Raw genomic sequence first — 13,241 nt, forward strand, 5'->3', positions numbered from 1 at the left:
TAATTACATTTCCTGGTAAACACATAGATACCTGAAATTCAGTCACTACATAAATATTCTTCCATGTTTTCACTAAGTCTTTTGAGGTCTGAATGTTGTCATCCTTATATCTAAATATTAATCATTTACTTAAACAGGACACACACACAGACAGGAAAGAAAAAGGAGTTACTCATGTTGTACATTACTGTCTTAATATTGTGGTTTAGCCTCAGTCAGCAGCCAAGCACCACACAGCCACTCACTCACTCCCCCTGCAGTGGGACAGGGGAGAGAATCAGAAGAGTAAAAGTGAGGCAACTCGTGGTTTGAGATAAAGACAGTTTAACAGGTAAAGCAAAAGCTGCGCACGGAAGCAAAGCAGAACAAGGAATTCATTCACTCCTTCCCATGGGCAGGCAGGTGTTCAGCCATCTCCAGGAAAGCAGGGCTCCATCACACATAACGGTTACTTGGGAAGACAAATGCCATAACACCAAAGCCTCCCCACCTTCCTTCTTCCCCCAGCCTTATATACTGAGCATGATGTCATATGGTATGGAATATCCCATTGGTCAGTGTGGGTCAGCTGTCCTGGCCGTGCCCCCTCCCAGCTCGTTGTGCACTTGCTGGCAGAGCACGGGAAGCTGAAAAAGTCCTTGGCCAGTGTAACTGCTACTTAACAACAAATAAAACATCTCTACATTATCAATCACCACTGTTTCCAGCACAAATCCAAAACATAGTCCCATAGTAGCTACTACAAAGAAATTTATCTCTATCCCAGCTGAAACCAGGACACTTAATAATAAAAACACCTGCCTAGAAAAGGGGAAACTTAATTTTCTTGTCTGACTCAGCAGAAGGGAACAGAGACCAGAGCTGATACATTTTAGGTGAATACCTCAGCAAGAAGTTAGTTAGTATAATTTGTGTGTTTCTCTGTATCTGTGTCTGTGCCGCTAAATTGGTCAAGTAGGACCAGGGAGAGACTACAAGCTGCAGTGAACAATTTGTGTGTAAGTTCAAAGATAAACCCTCAACAGAAACATTGTTACCTAATTATTCCTTAATTTATCCAACTGTGAAATAATGTAAATGCTTTCAGTTTTGTTTCCTAATAGTGTTGGATAGCTTTACAAAGCTGAACTATGCTACATAAGGAATAGCATAAAAGCTTGGTAATAACATTTATATAGAAAATGTAGTCTACACATACACAAAACCAGTAACGATGATGTTGTAATATCAAAATTAAATATAATGTAATTTTGATAAATCAGAAACACCACAGTGTGATAGTTTTAAAGTGTTGGTGTACCTGCTTTGTTATTAATATATTAAAATGAGGAAAACATCTAGAGAAAGTCTTTACCACAAGAAATTTATAACCTAAACAGAACACACATAAGAAAAAGAAACTGAAATGACCACAAAAATTTCCAGTGTAGAAGTTGTTTATTTCACTGCAAGTAGCATGAAAGTATTAAAATAGAATAGAATAGAAATTACCTGGAAGCTACATCATACATATATATTTTCATACTGCAAAAACTTAAAATTTTAGGAAAATGCTCTTTTCCTACTCCTTATGACAGAAACACCATATAGCTGTTTGTTTGAAAAAAATATTACTACATTTCACTTGAATCTGTACTTGCAGCCAGAATCTCTGTCACTCAGAAGGCCTCTGGAGACTTTTGGTAATGGTAGTAATTTGTATTGTGTTTGGATGAGCACCTTAATATTACCAGGGAAATTGTCACAATCATTCTGAAGAATAAAATATTTAATATGCACGTAAAATATGAACAATCTAGTAAAATTTTCTTGAAGAAAAGTTAATGTCTGTTGAGGAGACCAAATATTTTCTGTTCAGATAGCTGATACTAGCATTATAGCTGGTTCCTACTTCCGCATGTCACCTGAAGTATGAGAAATTTGAACAGGAAAGTAGTAAAAGTCAATTCATTGTCTTCTGCTTACTACTTGCATATTCTATGACATTTTACTCACTGTAGGTCATATCTCTATACATGCTTCTTGTATAAGTATGCAAAAACATATAATAGATCCACAAAACAAATGTAAAGTTTATAAGATTACCACGTTTATCTGATTGAAACATAGTAAGAATATTTACAACATATTTTTTGTCCTGTCATTAGTGTAAATATTGAAGTGTTCAAATACACACAAGGCACACAATTTAGTATTATATAAAGAGAAATATAGAGGGGTGCATTTTTATTTTATTCCTATAGTAATATAAGAAAAGCTACATTAATAACTTAAAAAATTTTCAAGAAAACTGACAGTATTTACCAGGCATGCAAGAAACATAATCTCTGAGATTATGTAACATTTAGTGAGCAAATCAATGTTGAAGTTCTAAATAAACTACAACATTCTTGATTATTAGTGAAGCAGCCTCTACTTTCACTAATAGGAACATACAGTCATCCAAAAGTAGATGCTGAAATTTCAAGTTTAAAACAGAAGACTGAGTATAAAAAATCTTGATTTTATGTGGTTTTTGTCAAAGAAGTATATAAAAATCTTCCAGTGTATTGCAGTTTACATTAACAAAATAAAATAAAAGGCTGAAGGAACAGTAGTAAGCTTTGAAAATCTGTCTTCCTCTATTACAAAGTTAGTTCTGTACTTTGTGGACAATATACCGGGCTGAACACATTATGCACCGTTATTTATAGCGAAGAGACCTACTTGTTGTCTGGAAAGTTTAGCTGTTGTTATTAGGTATTGCAAAATACTTGAGAAATATTATAGAAGCCTCCGACATCTGTGTACATCTCCATTTAAGAAACCAGGAAACATGGTCTTTGTCTAAACTACACTGCAATATGGCCAAGTTTTGCAGTCTCCTGAAGGGCAAGCCCAGGCAACCTTCTGGAAAGCACCACAGTTTTTTTCCCTGCTCATACACTGGGTTTTTTTCCCAGTAAAAATGAGGGCAAGAAGGGATAAACATGCTCTTCCAGGTCTCCTATGTGCTGAAGATTTGCAGTGATTGATCAAGGAACAGGGAAACATCCCTAGAGTCCCTCAGTTTAAACATACTCACAGTGTCTGAGAAATTAGGACAGTATTTCCTGTCCTGGGGTCCAGCATGGCTTAGTGTGATGCTGAGCCAAGGATACAGCATCACAAAGTATCTAAGGAAAGTAGAATCACGCAAACCTTAAGTGATTGTAACAATAGGCCACACAAAAACCTCTGAGGCAGATAAAAATGCAAAAGTTTTTGTCATGGAAATTAGGGAACATGTAGTCCCCACTGTTTATTCTCAGTCTTTGCGTGGATCTCCCACAGGTATTCAGTGACTAAAAGCAAAATGCAGTCCCAGGCTTTTGTTAGAGTCTTCTGACTAAATTTTCCTCTCTCATGTGAACAGAACAGATTTGTAGGGCTGTTCTGATCTTCCTGCATATGTAGAAACACCAGAGCCAGCAATGAGAGTTCTTTGCAACGAAGAAGAGCAGAATAGATAATAAGTGCTCCATTGTGCAGACAGGAGAGGAGAATTTAGTTTTAATGATCCCATTACTTTCTGCTAGCCTGCTAAAAATTGCTACATTGAATAAACTAATTCAATACATGCTGCTCTTTCATTTTTTTTTTTAATAACTGGAATGACTTTTATGAAACGTAATTTTTTACAGAGGCTTTGTAGGGCAATTAGGGTGGCTTAGTAAATTCTTTATTTCCCACTGGATATTGTAATTCATAACAAACTAATTAATATTTTATCTGAAAACACTACATACTTTCATTGTTGTTTATTTTTAATTAAAACTAAGGTGCTGAAACAGTCAATGGCAAACACATGAAAGGCATTAAATATGATAATTTGATTTGTTAATTATGCATTATCACATTGACATGCTAATCACTTCTGTCGAAAACACAGAATACTTTACTTAAATACTAATATAACTTCACTGACCATTTCAGCTGCCGAGAAAATTTATGTATTATTTGTACAGAACTGTAAAACTTAGAGAGAACAATAGTATATGGATTTTATTTGTCTTTTTAAAGATCAAAACATTCACCATGAAACAGTAATGCACTTACACCACAGCAGCGCAAAAACAGAAGACAAATTTTAAAAGCTTTTTTGGGAACAAATACAACTATGTATTTAAATATTGCAAAATGCACTATTGTGTAAAATAGTACAAACAAGGTAGGCATCTAGATGTATCCCTGATGAAAACTAATTTTCACAGAAAAAGGTACACTAGAACTCTCTTGATCATCAGTTGCGTTGTGTAGATGCCTCAAAATCACCAGAAATTTTGTTGGAAAGATAAGAGGTTTTTTTTTAAGACACAAAAATGTACATCACTGTTTTTTGGCCCTTGCTTTATCAGAACAACAGAAACTAAAGTCTACTTAGCATTTTGGTCTTCTTCCTTTGGGATCATGAAAGAAGCAAAACAAATAGTGTGAACTATTCTAGAATCTGATTGCTTCTGTGTTAACAGTTGCTTTCCTTATAAAATGTAAAGAAATAGATTGATAAATAATAGAATTAAAAAATCAAAATAGAATAAAAAAGAAAAACAGAAAGCTGCTTCTGACAGAGAAGTGACACAAATATCTCATAAAAAACAATGAATAAAATACAATTCTCTTCTGTCCCTTAAGGGCATGAGACAGTGCTTGCAACCTATACGATATGTATCCTATATAACAAAGGCAACAGAAAAGTTTTTCAGTTACTTAATCATGATTTCACAACTCAGTGTGCATAATTTCATACAAGTTACTGTCTGGGACATAAGCTTGGCTGCTTTTCATAGAAGCCAACATATGGTCAATCTCATTTATAGCTGTTTCCTTTACATCTTTTCAAGCTGTACTGGACATGGTAGAATTTCTTGGGACTGGTAGTAATGGTGTTTTAAAAGATGCTTTTCACAAAATTTATGATCAGTTCTATCACAGTATATTAGACAAGTTTTGTAAATACTCTCTTGGAATCAGCTCCTAAGAAGATCAGATTGACTGCATCTATGTCCTGGCATAGGTGCTGAAGACATTTAATGGTTGCAGTCCTTGTACCTGTCTTATTTTATATGTTCATTTTTATTTATTTCCCCCTATGTTGCTGAAAACAGAGCTAGAAGTTCTGTTCACATGTATATGAACATACACTCAAATTTTATAATTCCGACTTATTAACCAATACAACTAATAAAATAATTACTTCAGTGATAAAATTATTACATTTGCAGTTTCTGTATTTTTTACAGAAAACCACTGTTTTCTCTGTAAACTCCATTGTTTTAGCAGGCTGCAAAACCCTGGACACAAAATCTACTGGAGAATGTCAATAGAGTAAAATTTATGCTCTGTGCTTTGTGTAAATTCTGCTGTTGGAGCAGTCAAGGGGGAGAAAATTGGATGGTGTATAAGCTTGCTGATGGTGGTTTAAATACTGAAATACATTGCAAAGGAGTCTAGCTTGATTTATCAGGCTTTACTGTTTTCTGAGTAAATTCTATTCCTTGGCCGAGCTCAAACAGAAAAGGATATAAAAATGCACCAGCTGCAGATTGTCTTGATAAATGTCCTTAACACTTGTAACATTCTGCTTCAGCTGAACTGAAAAAAAAAGAGAGGGAGTATGGTGACTAGACTTTGCTACAACCTATATTGTTTAAAAAAATTATTATTATTCCTATTAATATAGCTGTTTAATATCTCTGGAAATTAAATAAGGGTGGGATGGAGGGTTGTACAGGCAAAGGGGGGAGGGAGGAACAGGAGGGAAGTACAAAATGGAATTTGGGCTGTCTGTTACATATTATGTTAGTACTTACTCCAAAGACAGATATAATAGAAAGGTCCAGTTCAACTATAATTTAGTTTAGGGATACGTCCTTAGATCTTTTGAACTGTATTTTGTAGAAAACAAATTATTTATTTCTTTCATCCTTTGAGCATTGAAACTCAGCTCCATAAGAGTTTGCATAAGACAGAATCAAACCCAGCTTTCCCAGTATACAAATAGAAGTAGAACAGTAATGCAGAATAACAAGAAGAATTTGCAAACCTTGAAGATGTACAATAAATTCCAGACTTAACAGTGGTATTGTATGCATGAGGCTTTTTCAGGGAATGAAAATCACACTTTTTGATGCAAGTTATATTTGGACAATGTAGTGTTTTTGTCTCAAGTAAATGCAGAAGATTAATTCTGTTAGTATTTTGTAAAGATGAAGTGTGTGTTTCAGAGATTTGAATGACAAAATTCACTTGTTGTAACTGACCAGAAAGCCAAAGAGTACAGCTGCTGGAAATTATTTTAAGAATGACACTGGGGAAAAAAAAAAAAAACCTAAAAATTTTTTTGAACATGCCTATGCTTTTTCTAGGGATCATGTCACTCAGTGTGCCAATATGTCAGTCAGAATTAGGACATCCTTGAAAAAAAATCTTGGGTATAATAATTTTTTTTCTAATTTTGCCGTAAATGAAGGAAGTAAATTCTAAGCCATTACTGTTTAGAGAAGTCTCTTGAAACTCTCTTGGTGTAAAACCTAAACTTTCATAGCTTTTGCTTTCATCACCTCAGTTGGACTCCTAGCCTGTACAGCCAGTATTCTCCTCTGACACTCTGCAGAAGTCTTCAGATCATATTAATGCCTGGGATATTTCCAGTTCCTGACCTGTACGTTTTTTCTTGAACAAAAAAATGTAAGGTCAGAAGTACTAGGTTAGATCAACATCTTATCTCTGAAGGCAGCCAAATGTCAATCTATTGGAAAGAGCGCAAGGAAAAGGCAGAGCACATATGATGCTTCTTCCTAATAATCTTCAGCTTCCAAACACTTATAACTCAGCTAATTTGTCTAGGTAACCCGTAACAGATTTCTTTTCCACGAGCTAATACAGCATTCCTTTGAGTTATGTAAACTTTTGTAAAAGTTTACATACATACTCCCCAGCTTAACTACACATTGTGTGTGTGCAGGAAAAATAAAATAAAAAACAAAAAGGAATAATTTTTTCAATTTTCTGTCACCATCTGACGATTCCTGATTATTGCGTTTAAACACAGCTAACAACTCCTGTGAACAAACAATTCCTGTCCACCTTGTTCACTCCGCTGATATGGCAACTATTTGTTTCCTGTGGTAGGTCATCTCCAAAAGAGCAAGTGTGTTTATTTCTTGTGGTTTGGTAACATTCAGAATATGTTACGGTTAGGCACTCAAAAATCTGTGAGGTGTTTAACTTCCATTTTAATTGATAAGCCTTATATGTGCAAAGACATTTTAGAGTACTAATTGTTGTCCACAGATTCATCATAGGAAGGCTTATCAGTTACAATAAAATAACACTACAGAAGCAGAAGGAAATTGTGGGGGCTAAAAGTCTTTATGTCTCAGAGATCCTCTGGCAGGCAAGTTTGAAGAAATACCAATAAAAATAGAAATAACGTTCTATAAATCTTCACATGATAACGTTTTTAAGGTTAGTCAGGTTATAGTATGTTTTATACATTCTATACCCATATTATATGACATACATTACCAGAGGGTAAAAAGAAAGGGAAGACATTCAATAAGGGCATAAGTAAGTGTTCCAAATAACCGTACACAAAATCAAGGGCCCTTTTTATTGGGGCATCTCTTTAAGAACTGATTTAATCTAATGACTATGGAATGGAAATGACAACAACTTAGGAGAATGCCAAGATGATTTTTTTAATCAAAATTATTTTTAGTTTGTGTCAAATTATTAACTGGTGTTTAGCTGTGTGTGAAATAAAGGTGGTATCCTAAAATCTAGTATTTTAGAAATCAAGTTGTCAAATAAAAAGATTAAAGGTATTTTTTTCCACTTGTTTTATTTAATAGTGTAGTACATAAATAAAATTCAAGCTTTTTCTCAGTTATTTAATACCTTTGTTTTTAAGCAAGAATTTTCTTAAGCAGAAACATTAAATGCTTTTAATTCTGTGGTATTTTTGTTATCACTGCTTTTCTAAAAGCCAGTGGTTTTGGAATCTCAAAGTATAACAGTAGAATGATTCAAAAATATTTGGCCATGTGAATGTAGTTTTTGTGAATAAAGTCTGGTATCATACATGTATTTATAGACAATGATCTGATTTTTAAGAAGAATCTAAATGCAGTTTTGGGGAAACAATATTCTCAATTGGTAAGGTAGACAGCATAAGAGCTTAAGGGTTGTTTTGCAACTTCAGGTCTGTCCTTAAGTACTAGAAGCACTGTACCACAGCTCTCAAGAGGGAACCCTATACTACAGTGAAGTGAGAGATCTGATGATCTATTATGCTTTTTCAAAATTCTGCATATTAAGTCTCAGTTCTTCACCACTTTTACATATCTTAAGTGAGTAATCCTTATACTGATTATTTATGTGGACATCAATGGAATATCATTTTTCTGCCTGATGAAGCCATTAGAGATAAAATTTATCACTGCTAACTTGTTACCTGCATAAAGGTAAATTATATATGTTCTCCTTTAAACTGTAGAAACCAGATACTTAAAAAATTCATCTAAATCATCTTCAGGAAGAGTTGAACTGTACATTCTAAGGCTCTGTTATCTGCATAATATACAAAGTGAGATGGAGATGACCAGCTGAAATGGAAAAAACATAGGCTGTTATTAAAATTATGTGAGAAGAATTCTCACCCTAAGAACCTCTAAATTGCTATAAATGGCTATTGGTTGAGGTATCCTTAATTTAACCTTAAATAAACTCAGCTTTACTAATCCAAATCCCTGGCTCAGACTGAACATAACACAGCCCCAACCAACACCCCAAAACCAACACAGCACTTCGAATATGTCAGACATAAGACTGATATATTTGACTCTTCCTGTGCTTTCCCTGTCTACACCTGCATCTCATACAATTACGATACACTGCGCCAAGTCCTCTTGCTTTTTGATCCTCTGTATTAGACTCAGTAGTTTGGGATGACCTGGTTTTCTGCTAATCAGCTATGCCTGGAGATGCGGATTCTGCATGAGAGGCTGAAAATGCCATGTTTCTGGTTTGTGGCATCTCTCACAGTAGGGGATCTTAAAACCAAAGAAGTCCCTGTTCTTTCCTGAAATCTTATTTAGCAGTGAGCTGACTACCCACTGTCTGACAAGTCAAATACCAGAACCCCAAAAAAAGTGTGAATTCTGAAAAGTATATTTAAGATTCTAATTCCTTGTCTTTAATGGGTATTCAAAGTGTACATATGTTAAACAGCCCAAATGCTTTTTTTTTTTAGAATTCACTACAGTTGAGGTCTTTACATTCTCTGAATACTTACTGATTCTGTGCCAGTTTTTATTCCTCAGTAGCAGGTAATTTTGGTGAGATTTTTGAAGCCTAGAACAAACAAATGCTATGTACTTCTTTGAAAATTCACCCTAAAATGTTACATTTTATTTTTGTCATTATTGCAGTGAGATGCTTACATGACTTACTTTTTATGCTTTTAAACATTCTTGAACATAAAGCATGATTGTTCAGAAAATTATCCATCTCTAATGGTCTGCGAATGTTATGCACAACATGCTGCTTGATTAACAGTTCCTATTAAAATTAATGAGATCGGTGCTTTACAATTCATTTTGACAGAAATAGAAGTACCAGTGCTCAGCATTTGAAGATTCAGAAATCAATAAACCATTACACTTAGCTGTAGGAGTATATGGTTGTAATACCTTATGACTACCTGTTGAACTGCTGTTCTGGTGTGGCATAAAAGCTGGGTATAGACAATCCACATTCTGTAGGTCTGTGTCTAACCATACAGATACATGTCCTAGGGTTGTCTTCAGTAAGGATTAGTTAATTCTTGTATTAAGATTTCAGGTGAAATAATCAACAGATATCAAGTTATTCAAGAAAGAAAGTTTTACATAGTGATTTAAAATGAGAGGAAATCACTTTTGTGTTTTTTGTAATAAAAAGATTCTGATCCTAAAATGAAGAAAATAAAATTATAAGAAGGAAATCTTTTTTTCCCCAAAGTATGTGAGAACAACAGAAAAAGAAAAGTCCTTGTTTCACCTCAGTTTGATAATAATATAGTAAACTTCTATAAAGCATTTAAGTAGATACCGCATGACATTTTGATAAAGAAACTGGAATAATGTAAATGTGAATTAAAAACTGATCAAAAGACAGAAGGTATTGTTAATAGAAGAAAAAAAAAACCCAACCAAACAAGACCTTTGCTGAACAGTTGCATTTCTAATTTAGTCACGAGGGATCAGTTTTTCTATGTTATCTTAGCATGGAATGGAACAGAATGGAATGGTATAGATTAGTCTGTAGAATAGAATAGAATAGAATAGAATAGAACAGAACAGTTCCAATTGGACGAGACCTACATCAATCATCTAGGCAACTGCCTGACCAATTCAGGGCTGACCAAAAGTTAAAACATGTTATTAAGGGCACTGTCCAAATGTGTCTTAAACACAGACAGGCTTGGAGCACCGATCACCTCTCTAGGAAGCCTGTTCCAGTGTTTGACCACCCTCTCAGAAAATAAATGCTTCCTAATGTCCAGTTTAAACCACCCCTGGTGCCACTTGAACAATTCCCATGTGTCCTGGCAATGGATACCAAGGAGAAAAGGAGGAGAGGGGAGAGGGGAGGGGAGGGGGGGAGGAGAGGAGAATGTTTCTGTTTGAGATAATTGTCATTCATCTGGAAACCAAGAAGACAGAACATTTTATAAAACAAACATTTCTTAGAAGATCCATGTTAGTAAAACTACAGGAAAACAGAGAATTAATCCTTTTCCAAGCAAAAATTTCGTTGAGTTGAAAAGAAAGCAAAATGAGTCAAACATCCTAGTGGACCATATTCACTAGACTATCATAGTACTATAAAAAGGTGACTGAGAAGCTAAACAATCAGAAGCAGCAATGCATGGAGTTCTATAACTGACAGCTGAGATGAGCTGATATAATACTGGTCACGTGAGAAAAAAGAGAAACTGAAATAGACTCTATCACCATGTGAGAAACTGGATGTGGAACATACACATTCAGAAGATTATGGAAACCTAGTTTAGATTTACAGTATCAACAAATATCTATACAGTAGAATATAAATTATGTATATAGGAGCTTAAAAAATACTAAACCACTTGAGGAAATGGTGACGGTAAATATTTTCCTATTCATAATGTACCAGCAGAATCTTAGAGAACGGAGTACATATTTATGCCAATGTAATATCCCCTTCTGCTTTTCTCCAGCACCTAATTATTTTTTTTTTAATATAACACTTATCTTTGGTACACAGGATATTAAGAGGATGCTTGGACTGTGGAAAAACAGCAGAAGGCCATCGCCAGCCTCTTTAAGTAGTTTTGGAAAGAACCAGAGTTGCTGAAGCAGAATGAAAACATAAGTATCTATACTTATTTGTATTATAGCAAGGTACAAAGCAGATCACGTGATAGCTGAATCCATATTTTCATAACAAAAGTACAATTGTAAAAGTATGAGACACTCCTGTCATATTGCAACGCTCTGTGGCAGAATGAGTCACATCTTCTCTAAGGAATAGGAGAGAGGAAAGAAGTGCAGGGAACCTGATTTGGAGATGCAATAAGTAGACAAGCAGAATTTGCAGTCTCTTCAGAGCAGAAAGGATATTTTTGTAGATAAGCCTGTAGTCACACAGCCTTTAGGGTATTTCACATGTTAACTATGTAAAACATAAAAATTAAATTCTGTTTTAATTGTGCACTATATTTCTATATTGATATAAGCACATATGTGGGACGTATTGTGTTTTAGCTTAGGAGGGATTGTATGTAGGTGGGAGGAGTAACAGGAGAAAAGTAGGGGTTGGAAACAACTGGGGTTTCCCAAAAAGATTTTAAACAAAAAAATCTGTGAAGCTCTTGTTTATGTCATGCACAATCAGCTGGAACCAGAAGGAAAGCAAAGCTTGCTCTTACATAGATGTTAAGCAAGAATGATCACTGAACAATATGTACCAACAAGAAGAAGAAAACTGGTTGAGAGCTTTTGGCAGAGAGTTTAGACATTGAAGAAGAAAATAAAATTAAAATGAAAAAGAGGGAAATATTTTTTTATTATTTTATTTTTTAATAGAAGAATGATTGGTCATATAAAGAGTCTACCAAGGCCTAGAATGCATCTGACATCATGACCATTAAAAAATGAAAAGTTTTTTTTTTAATTCCTAAAATACAATACTCTAGTACGAACAGGTATCAGTTAATGGAAAATGCTGAGCTGTGCTGCATTGTGGGTCCAACACTGCCACAGTGTCCTCTTGCTTCATTGCTTGCAAATCTAAGTAAGCTTTATTTTGTGATCTTGTGTAAATGAGAAGAAGAATTTCTTTGAAAGATGGTGTGAAAATGTTCTGATATTAGTGAATGAATTGTTAAATCGCAAAAATGTGTCTAAGGTACCTGGGGGCTGCAAGCTAACAAGTAACAACTCTGAATCAAATTTAGTAGCTATAAAATCCTCTTGCTTCATTTAATGATATAACTATTCTGTCAAACCAAAATAAAAGTCTAGCAGCTTCTTTAAAGAGCTCCAATTCACTTTGTAATACAAAAAGAACATTTAGTGCCATGCTGAGATTTAAATGTCCAGACATGAAGGAAGGGTTGAAACCTTTTAAAAAAAGCAAATTTAATTTGGTACATTACTCTAATCCCCAAAGACATGACTGACTGAGTGATTTTCTATAGACAAAAGATTCTTAAACTTTTTTAGAGACAGGTCACAGTTATGGTCTGGCTGCAATTCTTCCCACTTCCCAGTCTCTTTGATTATACTCCTCAGATGTCAGTCTTTTTGCCTTTATCTCCTCTCAGGTTGAATCATACAATTCTCCCACTGTTAGACTTAACTCTTAACAACAGTGCCCTGTATATCAGCTGCACTAGCATGTTACTCTCTGAGGGCTTTATTACCTGAGGGATTTGACTTCTGGGAACTATGGACAGTGATGAATATACCCTAATAATTTTCTTAAAAGCAGAACGTTTTTTACTTTTAAAAAGGGAAAAAAAGCATCTTTTATGAAAAGATTTTATAATTTTTGAAGTCTATACATTCTTGCCTAAACATTTTAGTCCTTCATAACAAGTTATGTAAAGTTAATATTCTAATGGCAATCTTGATAAAAGAAGCCCAATACTGTCACCCTCTAAATCAGATGTTTTTTCCTCCATTTATTAGTAA

Source organism: Phalacrocorax carbo, chromosome 1, assembly GCF_963921805.1.
Source record: "Phalacrocorax carbo chromosome 1, bPhaCar2.1, whole genome shotgun sequence".
In the NCBI taxonomy this organism is placed as follows: Eukaryota; Metazoa; Chordata; class Aves; order Suliformes; family Phalacrocoracidae; genus Phalacrocorax; species Phalacrocorax carbo.